This window comes from Podarcis pityusensis, assembly GCF_964106645.2.
Source record: "Podarcis pityusensis genome assembly, chromosome: 8".
Taxonomy (NCBI): domain Eukaryota; kingdom Metazoa; phylum Chordata; class Lepidosauria; order Squamata; family Lacertidae; genus Podarcis; species Podarcis pityusensis.
In genome coordinates, this window is record NC_138033.1 from 7,052,212 (window position 1) to 7,065,244 (window position 13,033).

General features: G+C 46.3%; 1 protein-coding gene and 1 long non-coding RNA gene across 2 annotated transcripts in view; both read left to right on the forward strand.

The window, feature by feature from the left end:
* The first annotated feature begins 462 nt into the window (after positions 1-462).
* LOC308484612 overlaps positions 463-13,033 on the forward strand; it is a 190,423-nt gene continuing 177,852 nt past the window's right edge. Inside the window, exon 1 of the long non-coding RNA XR_013990041.1 lies at positions 463-530. This is a non-coding gene — a long non-coding RNA (uncharacterized lncRNA). The remainder of the gene's footprint in view (positions 531-13,033) is intronic.
* The window catches only part of LOC308484215 (gastric inhibitory polypeptide receptor-like), a 30,850-nt gene continuing 25,989 nt past the window's right edge, over positions 8,173-13,033 (forward strand). The window contains exon 1 of the mRNA XM_081018969.1: positions 8,173-8,431. The gene's annotated coding sequence lies outside the window, so the exon portion shown is untranslated. The remainder of the gene's footprint in view (positions 8,432-13,033) is intronic.

The window sequence follows — 13,033 nt, forward strand, 5'->3', positions numbered from 1 at the left end:
TTCCACATCAGCCAACCAGATGCCTCTGGGAAGTCGACAAGCAGAGCATGGAGGCAAGTGCCCTGTCCTGTTTTGTGTTCCCTAGCAACTAGTATTCACAGAAATATCGCCTCTGACGCTGGACGCAATGTATCCATAGGTAATGGCTTTCCAGTTAATATTAAAAAGTATGCACAACAGCTTGGAACAGAGACTGCTTCCTGGAAATACAGAGCTGAAGTGGCTACTCAAGCCTTTAGTAGTGGAAAATAAACTTAGAAATCAAATAAATACCGTATTTTTTGCTCTATAAGACTGACTTTTTCCCTCCTAAAAAGTAAGGGGAAATGTGTGTGTGTCTTATAGAGCGAATGCAGGCTGCTCAGCTATCCCAGAAGCCAGAACAGCAAGAGGGATTGCTGCTTTCGCTGTGCAGCTATCCCTCTAGCTGTTCTGGCTTCTGAGATTCAGAATATTTTTTTTCTTGTTTTCGCCCTCCAAAAACTAGGTGCGTCTTGTGGTCTGGTGCGTCTTATAGAGCGAAAAATACGGTACATACAGAGAAATAAAAACCAGTGGGTTAAAATTACAGTATTTGCAAACATGCCTTTCCAATACCTAGTTCCTTTTTTAATTTTTACCCCCATCGTTGGGCCTCTCTGACGTCTGGCGAACTTTTGCTTTTCTTCCTCAATGACAAGGATTGATATGTTCAGACAGGGAAAAGCAAAGAATGTAAACTATACTCCAGTGAGTATTTTATTTTACTTCTTCATACTAAACACAAGCAGCCAATCCCAAAAGTCACGGAACGTGACCCCCGTTGAACTACAAATAAAGCGATGTCCTAGGCACTTCAAATCTGGATAGATGCAAATATACAGTGAACACTGGCGACTGGTGGGTGAGAGGGCTAGGAATGTGGTGGCTCTCTTTTCTTTGAAGAATTCCTTAAGAGTATCCCAGAACAACGTACAATATGGGGTTTCCACTTAGTGGCTTCCTGAAAGGAAGGTGTGGTAAATTTAGATAATATCATTTACTGGAATGGCTTTTGCCGGTGTGCAGACTTCCAAGTTACACAGAACTCCTCACTGAGCCAAACAGAAATACAGTGGTACCTCAGGTTAAGTACTTAATTCGTTCCGGAGGTCCGTACTTAACCTGAAACTGTTCTTAACCTGAAGCACCACTTTAGCTAATGGGGCCTCCTGCTGCTGCCGTGCCGCCAGAGCCTGATTTCTGTTCTCATCCTGAAGCAAAGTTCTTAACCTGAAGCACTATTTCTAGGTTAGCGGAGTCTGTAACCTGAAGCGTATGTAACCTGAAGCGTCTGTAACCCCAGGTACCACTGTATGGCACATTCTCATGAACATAGTTGGGAATTTCTCCTGTGACCACTAACATTTAGGGTTCACCCACACTGTCATTTAACATGAATTCTAAGCTTCCTATAACTCAGTTAATTACGTAATTTGCCCTTGTCCATAGGACATCTTCCTTTAAATCCCTGCCTCCCCGTAGGGGCACTCTTTAATGGAGAGGGTATGAGAAAATATGGATAAAAGAAGGAGAAAACATGGGAAGGCAGGGATTTGGATAACAGATTAATGGAAGAACAGAAAGCTGTTTTGGGGGGACAGGGGGCGGGCTGGTGTGGAGGACTCCCTGGTTCTGAATGGGGTAATTGTGCCCCTGAAGGACCAGGTGCACAGCCTGGGAGTCATTCTGGACTCACAGCTGTCCATGGAGGCGCAGGTCAATTCTGTGTCCAGGGCAGCTGTCTCCCTGCTCCATCTGGTACGCAGGCTGAGACCCTTATCTGCCCGCAGACTGTCTCGCTAGAGTGGTGCATGCTCTGGTTATCTCCCGCTTGGACTACTGCAATGCGCTCCATGTGGGGCTACCTTTGAAGGTGACCCGGAAACTACAATTAATCCAGAATGCGGCAGCTAGACTGGTGACTGGGAGTGGCCGCCGAAACCATATAACATCGGTCTTGAAAGACCTACATTGGCTCCCAGTATGTTTCCGAGAACAATTCAAAGTGTTGGTGCTGACCTTGAAAGCCCTAAACGGCCTCAAAGGCCCAGTATACCTGAAGGAGCGTCTCCACCCCCATTGTTCAGCCTGGACACTGAGGTCCAGCTCCGAGGGCCTTCTGGCGGTTTCCCTGTGCAAGAAGTGAGTTTGCAGGGAACCAGGCAGAGGGCCTTCTTGGTGGTGGCGCCCACCCTGTGGAATGCTCTCCCATCAGATGTCAAAGAAATGAACAACTATCTGACGTTTAGAAGATATCTGAAGGCAGCCCTGTTTAAGGAAGTTTTTAATGACTGATGTTTTAATGTATTTTTAATTTCTTGTTGGAAGCCGCCCAGAGTGGCTGGGGAAACCCAGCCAGATGGGCAGGGTATAAGTAAAAAATTATTATTATTATTATTATTATTATTATTATTATTATTATTCCTATCCGTGTTAAACTACAATGTAGACGAGCCTGTACAGCAACTCTGTATGATAGGTCATTATTATTTTCTCACAAAGGAGAATGAGAGAGAAACTTACCCAGTGCCCACTATCCACCATAAGTTCTGACCACCTTCCACACACATTCCCTTGCCATTTTTCCTGCTACTGTTATTATCCACCTGAGGGGTTTTCCCGTCTCTCAGAAATTAAGTGCTGAGGGCTCAGTTCTGCATAGAAGTGAATTATTTCTACCCGGAACCTCAAACTTAATTGCCAAATGTTTACGGGAGCGAGTTTGGCGGTTGTGTGGTAGAAATGATTTTATTTAAGCCCAAAGTGCAGACGTCATTCGACACAGGGGAGAAAAATTGTTCCACTTATACATTATCGCGTGAGCTCGGATTACGGTTCCGTGGGACTTTGCCCGAAGATGGTTTTCCAGTCTGATTTGATGCTTTTCTGAGCCAATTTAAAACGTGCAAGCCTAGGAACAAACATCATGCTAAAACAAAGTAGTGTTTAATTTAGGTTTTTCTCCCTGATGGGGAAATTGCCTTGAGTGTTCCTAACCCAGTTTTATCTCCTGGGACCCTTTCTGTTACTCCACAACACTCCTGACATTTCCAAACCCGAGTCCGTAAATAGATGCGAAAGCATCTGCAATTTTGCCATTTTCTGTAAAAACCAGCCATTTTATTAATGTGTTTACGACTTGTGCTTCACGTCGTTTACTCCCTCAAGAGTGTTCCCTGACTCTGCAGTTCTGCCGCCCGTCTTTAGGCTTCCCGTTCTGCTCCTTTGAGTTTCTTCCTTCTCAAACTTTCCTCAAAACGTGACGCTCATTTTCTGACTAGTATGCCACGGAGGTGGGAAACATTCATAGGCTGAATACATTGGAAGATGATTAAGAAACTTGTTCCGATCGTTGCAAAGAATCCTCGGAAGATCTTTTATTCCGGGGTGGGCGAAGCTACCCCAAAAGAAGCACGACTTGTGTGTGTCCCCCCCAACACCCTATACATCCCATTGACATAGTAGAGCAGGCATCCCCAACCTTTGGCCCTCCAGATGTTTTGGACTACAATTCCCATCATCCCTGACCACTGGTCCTGTTAGCTAGGGATCATGGGAATTGTAGTCCCAAAACATATGGAGGGCCAAGGTTGCCTATGCCTGCTATAGAGTAACATCTGTGATCTCTAGGAGCTCTCCGGGGTCCTGCAGGTTCTGCTATCTGACACAGGCTACTCAATTCCCTGAAATCTGCTGCTGGCTTGTATACATGTTCTGTTCATGAACCGTTACTCTGACTTTGTAGGCTTGATCCATCCTGGTATAAGGCACACTGCTGCTCTAGCCCCAGTGCAGAGCCCAGCATTATTACTTTAGAGTAAAGATCTCTGGGTGGTGACTCCACCCTTCTCAGGGCTTTTCTGTTTCTTGCATCCAACTGCAGCCTAGATCTCACTGACAAGAACTGGCTCTGGCTCTGTGGGCCTTGGTTTTTATCTCTCGGCAGCAGTGCTGAATCTTCGCTGGCAGATAGCGGCACTGCCAGCCCTGGAGACCCAAAGCGAGAGAGGGAGGTTTCTCCATTCAGTAAACCCTTTCAAGGGCCAGCTCCTTTTCATCGTTGGTTGCCATTTATTAATCCGCAGCAGTTCCTAGACAGATAAAGGGCCTGGGAAGTGCCTTTCAGACAGCCCTCTGGTAGCTAGGGATTATGGGAGTTGTAGGCCAAAACACAGGGCCGTCTTACCCATAGAGGCTAGTGGCGCAGGGTGCCAGGGCGCCAGGTTCTGGAGGGCGCCAGGGAAGAGGCAGAGGCTGGACACGGCGCCTCCCGGTATCAGCTTGCTGCCCTCGCCTGCCTCCGCCGTGCCGTGCCAAAGCAGCGCCACGTCTGGAGCCTCCACCTGCCGTAGCCACCATGGCACGAAGCAGCCAGCTGAGCTGGGAGCCGCCATGTCCAGCCTCTGCCTCTTCCCCACCGGAGGAGCTGCCCTCCAGCCGCTACCTGCCTCCTCCAGCCCCGGCAGCGCCGTCTTCCCTAAAAAAAGTCCGGCAACTCTGGGAAAGTGGGGGAGGGGCGCCGCCAGAGGGATCTTCACACCAGGGAGCAGGATATACTTATGCCAAAACACAGATAACGTCAATATGCTCATGAGCCAGCTAAATCCTGAAGACAAAAAGACCTTTAATTTTGATGTTCAACAACTACACTGGGCAGAATACAGTATGTACAATATGTACCTCGGGTTACATACGCTTCAGGTTACAGACTCCGCTAACCCAGAAATATTACCTCGGGTTAAGAACTTTGCTTCAGGATGAGAACAGAAATCGTGCTCTGGCGGCGCGGCGGAAGCAGGAGGCCCCATTAGCTAAAGTGGTGCTTCAGGTTAAGAACGGACCTCCAGAACGAATTAAGTACTTAACCCGAGGTACCACTGTATACGGGAAATAGAAGGGGAAGAAATGTTCCATGATCACTGCAGATGGTGACAGCAGTCACGAAATTAAAAGACGCCTGCTTCTTGGGAGAAAAGCAGTGACAAACCTAGACAACATCTTAAAAAGCTGAGACATCACCTTGCCAACAAAGGTCTGTGTAGTTAAAGCTATGGTTTTCCCAGTAGTGATGTATGGAAGTGAGAGCTGGACCATAAAGAAGGCTGCTTGCCGAAGAATGGATGCTTTTGAATTATGGGTGCTGGAGGAGACTTGAGAGTCCCATGGACTGCAAGAAGACCAAATCCATCCATTCTTAAGGAAATCAGCCCTGAGTGCTCACTGGAAGGACAGATCCTGAAGCTGAGGCTCCAAGCCTTTGGCCACCTCATGAGAAGAGAAGACTCCCTGGAAAAGACCCTGATGTTGGGAAAAATGGAGGGCACAAGGAGAAGGGGACGACAGAGGACGAGATGGTTGGACAGTGTTCTTGAAGCTACCAGCATGAATTTGACCAAACTGCGGGAGGCAGTGGAAGACAGGAGTGCCTGGTGTGCTCTGGTCCAGGGGGTCACGAAGAGTCGGACATGACTAAACGACTAAACAACAACACGTGATGCTTAATTGTATATTTCTGAAAACATCTGGAGGGCTACAGGTTGGGGATGCATGTAGTAGAGAATAGCAAATTCATTATGGTTTAAACTTTTATGAACTAGAGCTCCATGCCAACAGATGTGTGGATTGCTACCCTCAGCAAGTGTAATACAATATACAAGTTGTGGGTATGAAAAAAACAACCCATAAACAGTGGGTCCAAATTACTGGTCTGTGTGACTGTTCAGTGTTCAACTTAATTAATAAAATAAAAGCACAGTAAATATTAACAAGGGCTGGAATTGGTGAAAGCCTAATCGTCCTAACTTTGCTACATTAATTGACACTTGTAGTGGAAAAGGAAACCATCGTCTAGGTTCAAGCCTGAGCAAACAGAATCAAACTTCCTGATAAGGCGTCACAAGAGTCTTTCAACGAATGGGCAACACAGCTGGCTCCAGAAAATCCTGGCCATCTCTGATGAAAAATAGACACAGTCGGAGTATATGGGAGGGGTTAGGATTTAACGCAAGATTGGTTTTTCATTTGCCACCGCTGCAGTTGAGCAGCAGGAATAGCCTAGTTACTCAGAAAGGGATGAGTTCTGATTTAAAAGTTAAATTATTATTATTTTTAAGTCACCCAGATATAATACCATGCCCGGTGCTTAATTTGAACCCCTTAGCCAACCCCTTAGCCAACTTCGAAAGCTAAGGCTTAGGTCCTGGATAGCATTGCCAAAAAATTTAAACCATACTCTAATTTAAACATAGACAGACCTTCCTTACCTGAATTTTGCCTGTATCACCCAGCCTCCTAGGCTGCCATCCATGCTAACGATCCTAATTTTGAGAGCACCCTGCCCAATTAAAAAGTGCTGTCCTTTCATGGTCATTATAGCTGGGCACCCTTTAATGGCCCAGTACAGTTATATACGGGATGTGGGTGGCACTGTGGGTTAAACCACAGAGCCTAGGACTTGCCGATCAGAAGGTTGGCGGTTCGAATCCCCGCGACGGGGTGAGCTCCCATTGCTCGGTCCCTGCTCCTGCCAACCTAGCAGTTCAAAAGCACGTCAAAGTGCAAGTAGATAAATAGGTACCGCTCCGGCGGGAAGGTAAACGGCGTTTCCGTGCGCTGCTCTGGTTTGCCAGAAGCGGCTTAGTCATGCTGGCCACGTGACCTGGAAGCTGTACACCGGCTCCCTCGACCAATAAAGCGAGATGAGCGCCGCAACCCCAGAGTCGGCCACGACTGGACCGAATGGTCAGGGGTCCCTTTACCTTTACCTTACAGTTATACCCAATCAGACAACACTCATCACTGGGCAACTGTTGGGGGAAAACTTCAATTTTAATTGCTGGTTTTGAATCTCTTCTGATGTGTTCTAATTACTGCTTTTAACTAGTTTGTTTTTATTGCTCTGTATTTTATAACGATGTTTTTAAATAGCGTAAGCCGCCTTGAGCCCCAGCTTTGGAGGAAGGTGGAAAATATAAGTACATTAAATCGGTGTAACTTGCAATAATCACACAACCCTTTTGATAATCTTACAGATGTACCTCTTCTAAGACAAAGATAATATGGCGAGTGGCTTTAATAAAACCATTTTCTCTTTGAATTGTTGTTTGCAGCTAAAAAAAAAGAAGGGAAAATAAAATCCAAAATTCTGCCATTGTATCATTTAAATCAGGGGTTAGCAAACTTTTTCAGCAGGGGGCCGGTCCACTGTCCCTCAGACCTTGTGAGGGGCCGGACAATATTTTGAAAAATAATAATAAATGAACGAATTCCTATGCCCCACAAATAACCCAGAGATGCATTTTGAATAAAAGCACACATTCTAGAAGAAGAAGAAGAGTTTGGATTTGCTATCCCGCTTTATCACTACCCGAAGGAGTCTCAAAGCGGCTAACATTCTCCTTTCCCTTCCTTCCCCCCACAGCAAACACTCTGTGAGGTGAGTGGGACTGAGAAACTTCAGAGAAGTGTGACTGGCCCAAGGTCACCCAGCAGCTGCATGTGGAGGAGCGGAGATGTGAACCCGGTTCACCAGATTACGAGTCTACCGCTCTTAACCAGTACACCACACTGGCTCTCAATTTTACATTCTACTCATGTAAAAACACCAGGCAGGCCCCACAAATAACCCAGAGATGCATTTTAAATAAAAGCACACATTCTACTCATGTAAAAACACGCTGATTCTCGGACCGTCCATGGGCCAGATTGAGAAGGCGACTGGGCTGGATCTGACCCCCGGGCCTTAGTTTGCCTACCCATGATTTAAATCGTTTTTGCGCACCGCTCTTAGGGAAAAACTGCAAAAAATAAAAATAAAAAACGTCGTCGTTATTTCCATAGGACTTTGAAGAGCGCCAAGTGTTTTGTCACCATTTCCCCTGCTTTCTTTCTTTCTTTTTTAATTTTCTCCCCCTGCCCTTTGCAAAGCAAACATCCCCAGCCTGCATCTCCAGCAATGGTAAACACAACAGAGAGCAATAAGGTTTTCCCTAGACGCCACCCATTCCCCCCCTTCCACTGCTGCTGCCTCAAAGTTGCTGGACGAGGCCTGGATTGCGTGTGCGTCTCTGGATGAGGCCCCCACTCCTCAATCCAACGCAGCTGTGGGAACAGCTTCCAAGGGGCGCGGTGCGTAGTCAAGCCCTGGGGAGGGCATGAAGCACATCCCACGGTCCCCAGAGAGGAAGAGAAGTCGAGAGGAGCAGCCCACCTTCCTGCAACGATGCTTCTTCCCCCCCATGCCTTTCCTCCCAGCAGCTGTCTCCTCTCCCTCCCCGCTCCTGAATCACCCACTCCTCCTGCCTTGACAAGGCGCCTTTTAACTCCAGAGCATCAGCAGAGAGGACTGCCAGATGCGCTGGGCTGCGGCTGGATGGCAGAGGAGCCAGGAAGCAATCGCTCACCTTAACAGGTAAGCCTGTCTGCTTTTCATCCTAGTAAACAGAGAGGCGGTTTGGGTTCTCTGGGGTTCTCCTTCCAGCAACAGGGTCCTGGGACTCTGTCCCTTTTGCTTTCTCGTTTGCTTATCTGGGATCCTGTAGTTTAGAGAGGAGGCGAGCAAGAAACTGTTAATAAGATGCTTGGCATTGAGGAAGTTGGCAAAGGAAAGGGCTGTCCCTCTCTTCCAACACTGGAATGCATGGAGGCTAAATGCTGGAAGGTTTGGGACTGTTGCAGGAATTTATGTATAGGTTGGGGGGGTTGCCCCTCCAGCAGATATCATGCACATGCAGCCCACTACCAAAACCAGCACAATCGCTTTTGGGACTTTTGTGATTTGTCCCCACAAAACACTTCATTGCAGTTTCTTCCTATCTATTCCAAGGGCCTTTGCTGCACAATACCAAATGTAAGAATTCACTGATAAATGTATCTATGTACTGGCTCACTGGGAAAACTTCAGAAATTCATATAGACCTGTGAGCTCAGCTGCTCAGCAGCCCCTCTGCCTGAGTGATAATCCCTGGCATCCTGATACCTGAGTGCCAGACAGGTAGCCATACGAGAAATAACAAACCCAGATGAAGACAAAAGGGTGTGATGAACTTGGCTGGAAACAGGGAAATGTAAATATCTCTTTTGCTTCACTTGATGGGTGTTTGGTGGAGGGCAAGGAGAACCATGGGGCAGGGTCCAGGATGCTCAGATTACAGCCACCAGACCTCCCCTTTCATGATGTAACCGTGATGTATGAGTGATGTAGTTTTTTGGGGGGTGTAACATGGGGATGAGCAGCTAATAAAAGTTTGGGGACTCTTTTGTTTGGGGCTTCCATCTTGTTCCACCTGGTGGCAGGTGGGAGTCCTGTCGCGACAGTCTTCAATAAAGACCAAACCTACTGGCTGCTGTTTTGCTCTGGTATTCCTGACTGGTGTCCTTGTTTTTTGTCCAAGGAAGCCCTCAGATTTCTCCGTTAACAGGAGAAATAAAAGAAAGTCCTTCTTCGCTCAGTGCAGAGTTAAACTGTGGAACTCTCTGCCCCAGGAAGGAGCGATGGACACTAGGATGGCTTTAAAAGAGAATTAGACAAATTCATAGAGAAGAAAGCTAGCAGTGGCTATGAGCCACAGGAACGATGCTCTGATCCCAACAGTCAGAGGCAGCAATACTCCTGAATACCAGTTGCTGGAGGGGAGAGGGTCTTGTGTTTGAATCCTGCCCTTGAAACCTCAATTACTTATTACTACTGCTTGTGGCGCTGTGGGTTAAACCACAGAGCCTAGGACTTGCCGATCAGAAGGTTGGCGGTTCGAATCCCCGCGACGGGGTGAGCTCCCGTTGCTCGGTCCCTGCTCCTGCCAACCTAGCAGTTCGAAAGCACGTCAAAGTGCAAGTAGATAAATAGGTACCGCTCCAGCGGGAAGGTAAATGGCGTCTCCGTGCGCTGCTCTGGTTTGCCAGAAGCCGCTTAGTCCTGCTGGCCACATGACCCGGAAGCTGTACGCCGGCTCCCTCGGCCAATAAAGCGAGATGAGCGCCACAACCCCAGAGTCGGTCACGACTGGGCCTAATGGTCAGGGGTCCCTTTACCTTTACCTTACTGCTTCGTTCTCTTAAATAGGGTTATGTTTAAAACTTTTTTGAGTTTCTGCCCTGTTTTGAGTTTGTTTGAAACTTTAAAACCTCAATTTCTTATCACTACTGCTCGATTCTCTTAAACAGGGCTATGTTTAAAACTTGTCATTGAGGTTTTCATAACTTTTTTGTAAACTCGAGGAAGCATTTCCAGTCCTGCTCTTGAGCTTGTTTGATATCACTTAAAATCTTACAATTTCTTCATTTCCTTCTGAGGAAACTGATTAGTTCAGTGAAACGAGTTTTGTAGCCGGCATCTCGTTAAGTTTCTGTTTAATTCTAGTTTATTTTTTCGATTTTTGTTATTCTATAGTCGATTACTTCTGGTTTCAGGGATTTTCATGGTATTTTCTTTTGTTCTGTGTAATTTCTTGGTTCCGTGGCTGTCTTTTTTTCACTGAATCCTGCCCTTGGCCCTATTCAGCACCCCCTCCTTCTGTTCTCATGTTAGTTCTTTGCTGTAGACCAGTGTTTCCCAAACTTGCGTCTCTTAACTGTTTTTGGACTACAACTCCCATCATCTTTAGTTAGCAGGACCAGCAGTCAGGGATGATGGGAAATGTAGTTCAAAAACAGTTGGAGACTCAAGTCTGGGAGAGTCTGCTCTAGACCAGCTGGGTTTTTTTAGAAAGGCCCTTTCGGTGTGGGGTTGCCAACTTTCTTGAAGCCAGCTGTTCCTATGCCTTGAACTGCAGCAACTTCATTTCACAGGTGGTAAGAGAGATTTGCTCTTCTCTGGGACGCAGGTGGCACTGTGGGTTAAACCACAGAGTCTAGGGCTTGCTGATCAGAAGGTCGGCGGTTCGAATCCCCGCGACGGGGTGAGCTCCCGTTGCTTGGTCCCTGCTCCTGCCAACCTAGCAGTTCGAAAGGACGTCAAAGTGCAAGTAGATAAATAGGTACCGCTCTGGCGGGAAGGTAAACGGCATTTCCGTGCGCTGCTCTGGTTCGCCAGAAGCGGCTTAGTCATGCTGGCCACATGACCCGAAAGCTGTACGCAGGCTCCCTCGGCCAGTAAAGCGAGATGAGCGCCGCAACCCTATGGCCTGAAAGGTTTCTGAAGATCTATTAGAGCAGGCATAGGCAAACTCGGCCCTCCAGATGTTTTTGGGACTACAACTCCCATCATCCCTGACCACTGGTCCTGTTAGCTAGGGATGATGGGAGTTGTAGTCCCAAATCATCTGGAGGGCCGAGTTTGCCTATGCCTGGATTAGAGAAAGAAGAGGGTGGTTGTTTTTTTTTCCTGATTGGCAAGCAATCTTTTGTTTTGTGTGGCAGAGGAAATACAATTTTGGGAGGAGGGTGTGAAACTACCCCTGACTGGTTGCCAGGCGGAAGGTGCTTTGGGCAGCTTTCATGTTGCAAACTGTTGTCTAGCCCCTGAAGATTTCAAATAGGCACTGTATTGATATTGACAGAAGGACACAAGTTTCAAAACTCCTTTGGATAACAACCTTTGGGTGCTTTCCAGCTCTGAAATTCTATGATTTGATGAAAAAGCTGCAAGGATCAATTGGAACACAATAATGGAATCTTTGCTATGACCCTGACTTTGATCCTAGAATTTGGAAATAAGTCCTGTTGATTTCTGTTGGGCTTCTCAATACTGAAGGGGCAATCAAGGCGGTTTTGGGTGGGGGTGTCAAAGGGAAGGACATAAGTTTTATTTTATTTTTTTTTTAATTAATATGTGGGAAATGCCTTTAACAGCAGCTGGTTCTGATAGTATATGAGCAGTAGAAGCTTTTCATAGAATATAAAACTAAGGGACTTGGCTGAGATGGCAAAGTTGAGGTGTTTAATTAGAGAAAAATTATTACTGACATTTATTAAGGATTGGAAATTTCTTGTGGACTTTTTGTGTGAAAGAGAAAATGAAGATGGGAAAAATACTGGTTTATAGAAGACAGAATGGCTGGATCTTATGGACTGAATACTATATTTAGCTGCAGGACAGAGAGCTAGAAGTCTTTTTCTCTTTCTCTTTTTTCCCTCTTTCCTCTTTTGCTTTGTCTCTCCTTTGGTCTTCCTTTTCCTTTTCTCTTTTCTGCCTTCTTTTTTTTATAAAAAAAAACATTAAGTAGCTGTTTTATATCAGTATATTATAAAAATATTCTTTGTAATGGGCATTCATTTTTGCAAATCTCTGAATAACTGTCGATGAATAAATGAAGAAAGAATAAGTAGCTTTTCATAGAACGAAGAAAAGCATTTCCATCAAAGGATGTCTTTGTGAAGCCAACTGCTATTAAAGGCAGAGGAGCAGGGACAGGGAAAAAGAGTTGGCAACCCTATGCGAGGGGGAGCAGCTATGTGTCCTTAGGGCTGAAAATATGCCAAATTTTCTCGCAAGCTAAGGCTTGCTTCTGAGTAAAACTGCTGAGGACCGCAGGATCATTTCCTTTCGTTCTGTTTGGTTCTGCAGATTATCTCCATGTAAAAGAAAGGGCACAGGGCTGTTTCTGATACTTATAATATCCTGGTTTCTGGCCAGGCCGTCTCTCCTTCTTTTAATCAAATAAAAAGGTATTTTTATTTAGTTTATACATGAGGAGGAGCAGACAGACCAGGCCTGCGTCAGAAGCCTAGGGAGCGGGAAGGGAGAGAGGAGGATGAGGGAAGCGGGGAGAGGAGACCGGTGGCAAAGTCCTGGTTTGGGATGTTACGGAAATTACGGGGGAGGGGGGCACATCTTTAAAGTTAAATATTACAAATATTATGCCTGAATATATCATCCCAACTTGACAGCTCAGGGAAGTCACCTAGCTTTAAAAATAATATAAAATCATCTCCTTTCCCAGTTCCCCCCATTCCAAAGCTATTTTCCCCTTGCAAAAGGACTCCAGGAAGTTCTCAGAGGTGACAATTGCTGGGCTCACTGTTAGCCAAAGGAAGCCAAATCTCATCACCTGACTCGCCTCAGGCTCCAGACATG